This window comes from Rattus norvegicus, chromosome 7 (genome assembly GCF_021556685.1).
Source record: "Rattus norvegicus strain SHRSP/BbbUtx chromosome 7, alternate assembly SHRSP_T2T, whole genome shotgun sequence".
Taxonomy (NCBI): domain Eukaryota; kingdom Metazoa; phylum Chordata; class Mammalia; order Rodentia; family Muridae; genus Rattus; species Rattus norvegicus.
Window position 1 is genome coordinate 106,721,528 of NC_141540.1, and position 13,044 is coordinate 106,734,571.

Genomic DNA, 13,044 nt, shown 5'->3' on the forward strand with positions numbered 1-13,044 from the left:
TATGTCAATGGCTGGCTACTAAGGGAGAGTCATGCTTCTCTCACAATATGACTGCTGATAGGTTATCCATGCCCCTCATCTATTTATATATGGTGAGCTCTAACTGTACTCAGGGGCTATTATTAATAATAAAAGTAATAAAACATGAAATTTAGAGAGATCTGGGTTAAATTGATTCTTGAGAGAGTGGGAAGGAAGTAGTAGGGTGTATATAATATCAAAATACCTTGTTCATATGGATGAAATTGTCAAATAAAAATACAAAAATCATTTACTAAATAAATTAAACAAATCATCCACACTACAAAGTATAGCCTTTAAATATTTAAACTTTAAAATGTAGAGAAATCTCTTCATATATGAAAGTAGTTAAAAGGGGAGTGGACTCGTGATCCTCCTGCCTCTGCCTCCTTCAGCAAATCCTACCGGCGTGCGCCACCACAACCGGCAAGCACAGCCAGAATACAGCAAATACAGAGGCGAATGCCAGCAGCAAACCACTGAACTGAGAATAGGTCCCCTATTGAAGGAATCAGAGAAAGATCTGGAAGAGCTTGAAGGGGCTCGAGACCCCAAAAGTACAACAATGCCAAGCAACCAGAGCCTCCAGGGACTAAGCCACTACCTAAAGACTATACATGGACTGACCCTGGACTCTGACCCCATAGGTAGCAATGAATATACTAGTAAGAGCACCAGTGGAAGGGGAAGCCCTGGGTCCTGCTAAGACTGAACCCCCAGTGAACTAGTCTATGGGGGGAGGGCGGCAATGGTGGGAGGGTTGGGAGGGGAACACCCATAAGGAAGGGGAGGGGGGAGGGGGATGTTTGCCCGGAAACCGGGAAAGGGAATAACACTCGAAATGTATATAAGAAATACTCAAGTTAATAAAAAAAATAAATAAATAAAAAAAAAATAAAAAAAAATAAAAAAAAATAAAGAAATCAGGCATAAATGATTTTAAAATGCCAAAAAAAAAAAAAAAAAAGAGACAGGAGGCCCCAGGAAGTTTAGACTTCTGAGAGGTTAGGTGGGGTGGGAATATCCTTGTGGAGACACAGGGGTTAGGTATGGTGTGGGGGGTGGTGTGTAGGGAAGTATGGGAGGTGGAACTGTCAGGGGAGTGGACCAGGAGGGGAATAAAATCTGGAACCTAAAAATAAATAAATAAATAATATTTTAAAAAGAAAAAAAAAGGGGGAGTGGACAATATATACTATGTTGACTCTGGAAAAATTCTTTTTAAGCACTAACAAAAGAGTTGAGTTCAACTGGGTAGTAAGTCAGGCAGGATAAAGGACAGAACGGTATTTAAGAGCGGTATCTCAGTTTTGTTTTCTTACCTACAAAGAAAAAGATAAAAACCATAACCAATGATAGAAAGAGGAACATGTAGGAAACAGAAAAGTGAGGAAGAGGGTGAGTTGAGAATGAGTAGATCATCCTAATGACACCCAAAGGAGGCATGGATCCAGGGAAACAGAATCTGGAAGTGATTAATGGAGTGTTCCAATGAGAACAGGTGAGGGGTGGATACAACCAGAGAACAATCTCACTGGGAGAAATGCTAAATAATTTCTGAATGTGTAGGACTGTGATTAAAACATACTTTTCCAGTTTCAAATTGACCGATTTCTCTCAGTAGAAGTTAAGCATTTTCTTTTTAAAAATGAAATAATGTTGTATGTCTTTATTCAAATTTCTCCACTTTCTTTCTGAGAACTTAGTATCCCATCTTGATGGGTTGCTGTAATTATCAAATACAGAATCCATAGTCTGAAGATCCATGATTTAAAGAAGCAAAAGATCGATGAATGGAGGAAATTCAGTGAACTGAATCCACACAGTTCGAAAATAGGTATATTACCTTAGAAGCAAAGATCCTCAATGCTAAATGAAACTGCACACAATGTGTGGGTCACGTGATTTTTCTCTCACTGTAAGAGGTATGATAACAACCATCTAGAGTTACAGTGAATATGTTAATATAAAATTAAACATGAATAAACATGTCTTCTGAACATATACCCAGTATTGAAAGCACTGATTTTCTCCCTTTCTTCCCTTATCTCAATTTTTCTAAATGGAATCACATATCTGTGACCATGATATCCCCTCATTTGCCTCTTCTGTCATGCATTTCCTTATCACTAACATCCTTCATTTGCAACTGTTACACATGCTTTGCCTCTACCAAGAGTGGGAAAATATTTTAAAACTATATTCCATTCTGTTTCCATCCAAAAATCCATTCTTATATTAATAAAAACTCAGAATACTAATCTGAAGCATGGTGCTCTTTACAAAAAACTATATGCATAATTTATTCATGGTTACCTTCAGATTATCTCTAGAATAATGGAACTGTACATGTTTTAGTTAAAGTTTCTATTGCTGAGATAAAATACCATGACATTGGCTGAAATACCCAACAAAAGGGAGAGAGAACCTATAGAGACCATATCCAGAGGTTAGGCATGGCCCCGATTGAGGGATGGGACCACCTACCCATCTGATAAATATTAACCCAGAATTACTCCAGTCTAAAAGAAATACGGGGACAAAATGTGGAGCAGAGGCTGAAGGAAAGGCCATCCAGAGACTGCCCCACCTCAGGATCCATCCCATATTCAACCACCAAATCTAGACACTATTGCTGATGCCAATAAGTGCTTGCTGACAGGAGCCCAGTATAGCTGTCTCCTGAGAGGTTCTGCCAGAGCCTGACTAATATAGATGCAGATGCTTGGATGCTTGCAGCCACCCACTGGACTGAGCATGGGGACCCAATGGAGGAGTTAGAGGAAATAAGGAGCTGATGAGGTTTGCAACCTCATAGAAAGAACAACAATATCAACCATCCAGATCTCCCCAGAGCTCCCAAGGACTAAACCACCAACCAGAGAATAAACATAGAGGGACCCATGGCTCCAGCTGCATATGTAGCAGAGTATGGTCTTATCTGGCATCAGTGGGAGAGGAGGCCTTAGTCTTGTAACGGCTTGATGACCCAGCATAGGAAAATACTAGGGCAGTGAGGGCAGACTGGGTGGATGGAAGAAAAACCTCTTAGAATCAGGGAAGAGGAGAAATTGGATGGGGGGTTGTGGAGGGGAAACCAGGAAAGGGATACCATTTGAAATTTAAATAAATAAAATAGGGGTTGGGAATTTTAGCTCAGTGGTAGAGCGCTTACCTAGCAAGCGCAAGGCCCTGGCTCGGTCATCAGCTCTGAAAAAAAATTAAATAAATAAAATAACCAATAAAACAATACCATAACTAAGAAAGCAAGTTGTATAGGAGAGGGTTTATTTGGTTTACATTCTGCAACACTGTTGATCCTCAAAGGAAGTCGGGAAATGATCTCAAAAAGTGAAGGTGGAACCAGGAGGCAGAAGCTAATGCGGAGGCTACGGTGGGGTGCTTCTTGCCAGTTTGTTCCCCATGGTTTCCTCAGACTATTTTCTTATAAAACCCAGGACTACCAGTCCAGGGGTGATACCACCAGAATGAGCTCCCCATGATCACTTGTAAAGAAAACGTCCTACAGCTGGATCTCATGGAGACATTTTATCAGTTGAACATCCCTTCCTTCAGAGAACTCTAGCTTGTGTCAAGTTGACATAAAACTAGCCAGACATCTCATTCCATCTCATTCCAGCTAAGATGCCCGAAACCATGCACATTAACATGGTTTGTTAAATGTTAACGTAGATACCTGTACTTGGAACGTAAATTACACCTTGTGCTGTGCTTTTGATCTCTGGCTGTACTACAAAGACTTTGTAACTCTGACCCTGGAAATAATATGAACAGATGACTGTTCCTCACAAACTGGCCTGTGGGCAATACACCTCATAAATAAGATCTGTCCCGTTTTTATGCATGTGTGCATATAGGTACATGTATGTGCATTTCTGTGTGTGTATGTGGAGGCAACTTAGAGATGGAAGAGATCTTAGACTACAAGAGGAGATGGAGATCCCCAAAGAGTAAAGGGGAAAACTAACATAAAAGTATTAGGAAACCTCACTACTTAAGGTTGAAGTCTACCATGTTTAGATAGCTCCCGTGAGCTTGGTGCAAGATGGAGGAATCCCTTTCTCAGCAGGGCTTCCTCTTCTCTACCTTATCTGGGAAGTCCAACCCCCACACTCTACCTCAGGAATGTCATGGAATCCTTGGAGAAATTATAGGTTCAATTTCCTGAAACCCTTCTCCTTGCAAGTGAGTTATCCCTAGAACTTTCAACCTCAGCCAATGAAACTTCACTCAAGAACCCCTTCCCACTTTCTAAAGTTCATTTAATCCTTATTCACCCCTAATAAAATGTATGCACACAAGCTATTTTCTTGAATATGTTCTGAGAGAGCTGTTTCATTGAATGGAATCTAAAAGATCTGTAATATTACAGAGCTGTAACACTGAAATCGTTGGAGAAGACCTCCTCCCCTCGGGCATTCAGTGCTGGATTGGGATTCTGTTGAGCCACTCATTCTAGACTTTGCTTCATCCTCATGACCCAAGTTGTAATAAAGCTGTAAATTTGGCTTGATTACAGTAAATTATAAATGGATACCTAGTCTTCCTTCTTTCATTCCTTGATGTTAAAATCTTTGCACTTTCAAGAGGGTCATTCTAAATCAACAATGTCAAAAAGAACAGAGACCTGGTGGACCTAGGTATCTGGTAGGGAATGAATCTTGGCTCATTCAATCTCAGAAGAAGCATCAAGTACCACAAGTGTAAGGGAGAAGTGCAATCCTTTAGATGCAGCTAGAATCAATAATCAAATTAAATGAGAGATACTGACTCTTAGTTAGCTGAACATGAATATGAATCATTTTCCAGTGTGGACCAACCTGGTCTTACTTGACAAAACCAGATTTCTGGTGCATTGCTTGTCTGCTGGAATTTGCCTTTGCTGCAAATAACCCATCTGCAGGGATTCTGACAGGATGGAAAGTCTGCCACTTCAGAACTTTCAAGAGATCAACAGATAACTGTCTTAGCAAGAGCTCTTTATCTAATGGAAATGCCCTTGATCCATAATTAAAATCATGATTGTAATGGCCCTTAAGAAGTATTGAAAAGCAGAGACAAAAAGGATTCCAAGAAAAAAAAGCTCCCTATTCTAAGAATCACTTAACTAGCCCCCCACACCCTTCCCACAATCAACATCGGCAATTTAGGAAAACAATAGTATGAGAAGCCTAATAGAAATACTCTGCATCAAAATATTATATAGTGTTTGAAATCAGCAAGCTCAGGGATTGAATGCCAGCTCTTAATTATAATTTATATTATCTACCTCTGATATAATAAACATATATATATATACACATATTTCATTGGACAATATATATACCTTGTAACCATATATGGTTTTATGTCACAGGTTGTAGCAGATTGAAAACTTTCTTCTTTTCTATTTGTCTTTTCTCTTCATAGTGTTCCCTAAGTCAAATGAAGGTCTGCAGTCAGTAAAAATAGTAAGCAAATGGCCAAACATAAAGAAAATTCAAGTTCACAAAATAACCAAATATCATGTGCCTCGAATGCATGCAAAGCGAAGGGGGGGGAGGGCGGCAATGGGGGGAGGGTTGGGAGGGGAACACCCATAAGGAAGGGGAGGGGGGAGGGGGATGTTTGCCCGGATACCGGGAAAGGGAATAACACTCGAAATGTATATAAGAAATACTCAAGTTAATAAAAAAAATAAAATGTAAAAAAAAAAAAGCTGTATTGCTAGTGTAAACTGAAGAAAGAATAAAGGTGTAAAATTCTTTGAAGGTCCCTGTTTAGTTAGAAAAACAGTATACTGTTAAACTGTTAGTTTTCATAAATTCTGGCAATGGTGTTTGTGTTTAGGGCTCTAGACAACCCATTAAAATAAAAACAAAATACTATGTAAAAAGTTAATGGGAATGAATACAATTAAAGCAAATCATTGTTTATATTAAAGACCTAACAGATAATCAGTAAATACAGAATCCATTAAATATAAAACAACAATATAAAGATTGTTGAAGAGAGACAACAATCTCTCCAAGATGGTTCGTGGAATAAAGGCATTAGCTGATGTATCTGATAAACTGTGTTTGATTATCTAGAATCCACATAATGAACAGAAACTATCAACTCCCACAAGCTGCCTTCTGACCTCCACACACTCAGTGTGACATGTGTCACACATGCACACCTATATAGACTGACACTAAAGTACAAACTTTAATTAAGAAATTAAAGATTAAGTAGAAAGAAATGTACCGAATTATGAGAATTTCCAATAAACTATGAGAGTGGGCATCTGTCAGTCAACAAGAAATCATACAATGAGATGGTTGTAATTGATGAGTAGAGCCATGATTGCAGAGCCCTGGAAGTCAGGCCCCAGGTACTAATGGAACACACAAGGGTTCATAACCTGGAAGAACAGCAAGAAGTTGAGTGGAGTGGAGTCACACTGTCTGCATGGCACTGAGCATTGCTGCGCTGACTTTCTTGCTCATACTATGTTAGAAATCTATGGAACAAGTACCTGATGTACAAAGGAGTAAACTGACTTGGCAAGCAATTAACAACTTAGGTAAGACTGGATGTGTGTGACTTAACCCATTCTTCAGATAACCTTCTGTTTCAACTAACAGGAATTTGAGAAATTGACTTAAGCCACACTGAACGTGTGTATAAAGTAGAGATATTATTACTGTCAGATGCAGGGATAAGAGATACCAAGAAGAGAAGCAGGTGATGAAAAGTGCTTAGCAAAAGAGGTTTCTTGCTGCTAAGAGTTAAAGTATTTCGTATGATAAGAAAAGGGGGAGTAATTATAAACTAAATTGTATGTTTATAAAAAGCAAATCTTGGCTGACTCTACTGCACCCCACTTTCCTGAAATACCAGAGAAAATTGTGAAGGTAGGGTAGTGATCCCAGTGTTTAACAAGGTACAGGGTTGTTAGAGACGGGATGAAAATGGATGGTTGGACATTGTCAAGGCACACTGTACACAAGCATAGAAAGTTCACAGAGCATACTATATACACTTAATACACGTAAATACATGTAAATAATTGGCTCTAGCAGCTATGAAAGGGGCTGAAGTAAAGTATTATGGTGTACAGCTGTGGGGGCAGGTGAACACCATCTTGAGGATTTGGGCCTCACTAGAGACTCATCAAAGGAAAAATATCTAACTGAAACATTGGGAGACGAGGAACTTTCCTTTCCTTTCCTTCCTTTTCCCTCTTACAATTCTTCTCTGAGATGTTTATAACTCATTGATGTTGTCTCCTGTGTTACAGCCAGCACAACTGCACCATAGAATGCAGTTCTGCGTTCTCTGTTAGGGTTTACGGTAATGTCCTGGTCTCCTTTTTAACTATTTAAGAGCAAAGAGTTTTCTCAGACATGGCCATGTTACATTTTGTCACTACAAAGTACTTGGCACTATAATGTCTAATTAGAAACCTGACGTAGCAGTTGTATTTTTGCATCCTTCCCAGGGCTTTGAAGTATGTAGTTATTCAGTGAATTCTCTAGGCACTTATTAAGCTGAGGTTGAATAAGATGGTGAATGCAAGTATAAAAATAAAATTAATGTATAGATGTGGGTAGTGGATAGATAGATGGGTAGATAATCAAATGCATAGAAAATGGGAAAATAACTGAACCACTAAATTGCCCATTAACTTTATAAAGCAACAATATTGAGTTTTGTCTTGTGCTTGCAAATTCCTCAAATGTGAAAAAAGACTTTAAAATGTTTCTCATTACCTTTCCATTTTATTCAAATGATGGATCATTTCTGACTATTTGAATGTTTTGCATGTAAAGCTCATAGAAAACTCACCTGCTTTGAAAACACAAGAGACATGCATATACAGGTATCTGTGTTGGGAACAGAGGAAGGGTCTAGTTAGTAAAATCTTAATAAGGTTCGTTAATAAGATCTTGGTTTATGTATAAAGTAGCTGCTTATTAACTGTATATCTTAGAGAGAGCTACATAACAGCTTTCATATTTCAGTGTTGTCATGTCTACAGTTCATAGTTGAAGAGCTGAGTAAATTAATGAACTACACTAATTTGTTCAAAGTATTCCATTTAATGCTGGGTACGTGTAACATTCTGAACGGATTAAAAACTCTTTAAAAAAATAGTCAACAAAATTGACTGCAAGTATCAGTTTTAGTCAGCTTTCCCTTACTGTAACAAAATGCCTGAGGGGATAAAAACAGAGGAACGAGCATCCATTTTGGCACATGATTTCAGGATTTTGTAGTTTCTGGATCTATGAGTGGCCTTACACAGCATTATGGTGGAATAAAGTGTCGTTTCTTTATGGACAGAAGGCAGAGTGTGAAAGAGGTGCCAACGTCATTTTGAAGCCTAAGTCTCATGACTCATTTTCTCCAGTTAGGTTCTGTCTCCTGAAGCTTCCACTACCTTCCACCTACACAGTTCTACTAGATAAGCTCCAAGATTTCAGCATGTGAACCTTTGGTGAACAATCAAATTCTGTCCCTTATAGCACTACATGTATCATAAGACACATATTTTGCACATATTATTTAATTTGTAATTTTTTACATGTCAGAGTGAAGGATATTATATTTCAGAGGTGAGGACATCACCCTAGTACACATATGGAAATAAAATGGGACCTGCCCTTCAGGAAATTGCACACCATTATCTTTCCTCCACGGAAGTAATTCCTGCCTCTAAAGTGAGAACTTTCCAGAAACTGGAGTGTGTGTGTGGGGGGGGGCAGGGAAAGAGAGGGAGGGGAGGAGGAGAGGGAGAGAGGGAGAGGAGGGCAGGGAAAGAGAGGGAGGGGAGGAGGAGAGAGAGAGAGGGAGAGAGGGAGATGAAGAGAGGGGGAGAGGGGGAAAGGGAGAGAGGGGAGAGGGGGAAAGGGAAAAAGGGAGGGAGAGGGGGAGAGAGAGAGAGAGAGATTTCAGCCATCAATTATATTTCTCCACATTGTTTTTGAGTTACGAACCCTCTTGTTTCTGCCATGCTCTGTTCTCCAGGCTATCTTGCTCATGAGCTTCCCAGTTATTCAGCTCCCTTCATGTTACCTCAGGAGTGCTGGCCTTACTTCTCAAGATGTTCTACTTGGGTTCTGGAGACACAGTCATCCAGCTCACACCATGAGAGTATTCATGTTCTTTTGTGAGGTTTACAATTAGGTGCTTTCAGTCTCCAAATTCATCTGACCCTAACGCTCTATTTTTCTGATAATTATGAATAGGGTATAAACATAGTAGGCTTCAGTTGCCCTACTAGGTGTGATCTACAAGCCATTAACCCTGAGGGATTTCACCCTCTCCACAAGGAGATATTCCTATTATGTGAATTTTCAACTGGGGCCCAAGGGCCGCATCTGACAAGTTGCATAGGAGGCCTCAGGGTATAATATGCAAACATTGATTTGTACAAAAGGATCATATTTCTTAGTACAGTATCCTAGACCTTCTGCTGCTTAGCCCTTACCCTTGATCTCTTTAGTCTCAGATCCTAACATGTCTCTCTTAACTTCCCATGACAAGGTCTCTGTGGAGTTGGAGGACTAATTACTGCCAGTTTCTTCACTTCATCCAAATTCTCACCACCTGCCTCCAACCTTTCCATAAATGTTCTTTTCTTCTTTGCATAACTCCTATTCTTTCTTCAAACTTCAACTCTGTCTTTCCTCCCAGATGGTCCTAAGGCCTTATTCAGCCACACTATTGTACAATAACATTTTACGTTTGCTCATCTTCCAGGAGCTGACTGGCCCTTTGAAGACAAAATGTTTATGCCCTCCACCCCTGATCTGTACCCACTGACTTTAGAATAGGGCATGAAATAAAACAGTGCTCACTGAAATTGATCATTGAATTAAAGAATGGTTTTAACTTTGCTCTCATCTGAAAGCATCCAAGGACCTTTTGCAACCTATAAATATCTAAAACTCCTAGTTTAATTAATTCCCAATTTTATCCTCACAATGTTAATTTTAAAGCCACTGTGGGCAAGCTTAGATTCTGTAGGGTTTTAAAACCATAGACTCAGACTCAATTAGCTCATCATTTGGGCTCTTAGAGTTTCTGGTCCTATTTCTCCCAAGAGGTTAGTTTTTGGTTCATCTGCATTTTCTGTACCTTCTGCTGTCTGAATTTTTATTACATAGCTCTCTGTTTATTATTATCATATTTTTATATTATAAATCAAGTTCTTGAAACTCAAAGACTATGCCGCATGGATCAACAATTACATATTTAGCATATAACACAGTCTTTTGCACAGCAGAGATTAACAAAGTTTTATAAATATATTGTAATTCTAATGCCTGCCCAACGAATATAAAATTTTCGTTAGGCAAATTATTAAGCAAAACGTTATGGAAAGCATAAGTATGCAAGGGGTTATGCTTGTGTATGAAGATGAAGAATTTCTTTTAAACACAAAGATTTCTCATGCTTTATATAGTACAAAAGAGCTCATAAATATGTAGAATATATGGAATTACCATTAGCAAAAATCAGATAAGGACCTGAGACCTCTTGGGTATTTCCTCCAAGATAAGACTCACACCTATGGCATGTTGTAATTGAATCAAAAGCAGCTAATCCTGACTTACTTCCACTCCAGGAGAACAGGTTTATTGAGCAGGAACTCCCTTTGGAAGTTCCTGGGCAAGAGCCAGACTCTGTTAAAATTACTGTGTCCCAGTCTTTATAGGCATAAGAAGCACCAGATTATATGTTGTTGTCTCTGTAGTCCAGGGTATTCATATGACACATATATGGTGAGAATTCTAGAAGGCGGTGGGGAAAGAAGTATAACGGGTAACTGTGATTAGAGCTGTGAGTATTGTTTCTTATGCTATAGGTATACTGACTACATTCAGATACAGGGATTCCTAAATATTTATAGCATGAAAATTCTCTGGCAACTATAGATCCAAAGTAAGACTATCCAGTTCTTATTCTAGATGTATGAAAGAGAGCTACGGGTTTCCCATAACCTGGAAGTAGATGAATCAAGGTTGCTAGTCAATGAGCCCAGAAGTTAAGATATCCACAGAAAAACACAAGTCTTCATTTCAGTCAACACTTCCTATCGAAGCTTAGAAAATTAGATACTCACTTAATAATCAGGACTCAAGATAGAGGTGAAGCTAAGAAGTTTCAGAGATAGTTACATATTTAAATGGAGTATACAATGAGAACTAAAATAGTTCAAACAAGGAACTTCACAGTTAATGTGAAATTGAAGTTTCAAGAGTCTGATGGGTTTTAGACTAAGATGGCCTAGTCTATTATAAAATACATAATTTATAGAAGGAAAACTGTGCTCTTGACATTGATAAATAGTAGTAGATCATTTTAATCTTTTTATCTTTACAGTCTAGTGGTCAATGCCCTAAAGATAAAAGTACATTCATGTCTGTGCAACTACATGCTCATGCACCCACAGCATCAACTTTTCAGCTCAGAACCAATTGCATAAACATTTTTGCATGAAGTGATCTTCATCATAGATCTCTTCACTCATTTTTTTCATTTCATAGACATTTTGTGTCCCTTTTGTCAAACACATGCACATTCGAGTAAAAGAAGAAACTCTTTTTCTCTTTATTCCTGAGCCCCGAACTCTGTAAAATGAGGTAGCAGTTCCAGCTTCATCCAAATGTATATACCAAGATGTTTGCATAATGCTCACAGTTCCTTAAATTATTCAAGATCTTAGACTTTACCCTATTGTATTAGTCAAATGCATAGGTAGGTAAATAGACAGACAGACAGACAGACAGATAGATAGAAGATAGATAGGTGATAGATATAAAATTTGTTGAAATGGCTTAAAGACTAATGTTCAGCTAGTCCACGAATGGCTAGCTGGGAATGGAAACTGCAGGAATTCAGGCTACACATCTCAGCTGCTCTTTCAGTGTCTACTGGAATCTCGAAGAAGTAGGTTTCTGTGACAATGAAGGAATAGATGTTCTAACAGGGTAAGGACAAGCAGGCAAGGAACAAAAACTTCTTTCTTCCAAGGTGTGGCCCAGATTAAATTTGTGTCTTCCTGCCTAAAGATCTGGATCAAAGGCATATATGCCTTTCTACCTCAAAGGTCTGGACTAGAAGTGGATTCACCCAATGAAAAATAGTCTTTCACAAGTGAGCCCTCCTTTTCTGGATTGCAGTTCAATAAAGACAAAGTTAAGCTAACAACCCAGAATTGTCACCATACCGATCCACTTTAAATATGCTTTAAAACATGGGACAGCATAAAATGATTGACTTTTCACTGTCCAAAATGGTGAGGTATGATTTACCCTAAATAATAAACTCAATAGATTGAGTGAATGGTATTTGAGATATAAGACAGTTATTATGGTGATATTGATCTGGTTTGATCAGTTTCTTTCATACATGGAGTGTTAGCCTTCTTGTTTTTTCCTATTAAAGTAGTGCCCATAAGCTTTTTGGTTCACACCACATTTCTTCTCAAACCTGCCAAAACTAGATGACTTGTAAAAAGGTGAGCCTCCAGTTTTGCCTCTTCTTTGACAATATTTATTCCTCATGAAAATTTATTCCAGCCTTTACTGGGAAGAAAACCTTCAAAGGTTGATATGCCACTGATAGATTTTGGCACTAGAGTGGTAATTCAAATTTGGTATTATAGAGAATTAAAAATGAGTGCCTTGCAAATAAAACTGGTCCATGGAGGGAAATATAGAGTGAGCCTAAAGAGAAAAGCAATTTAAAAACTGAGAGAGCAGATTCCCTAAAGATTTTGCAGCTCTCCTAATTCTGTTTAAGGCATTTCCCATTATAAAAGAGTTCTGTGTGCTCTTATAAAACTGAAAAGAAATATATATTCCTTAAACTTGAGAAGATATCCATTCTTTGCCTTAAAATTCTATAAATTACTTAGTCTGAAGAACTGGCAGGTGGATCCATGGGATAGAATGTCATTAAAATGATGTTCTGGTTGATAATGTGAAGAAATGCTACTTACTCTAATATGTACATGACTCAAGTACA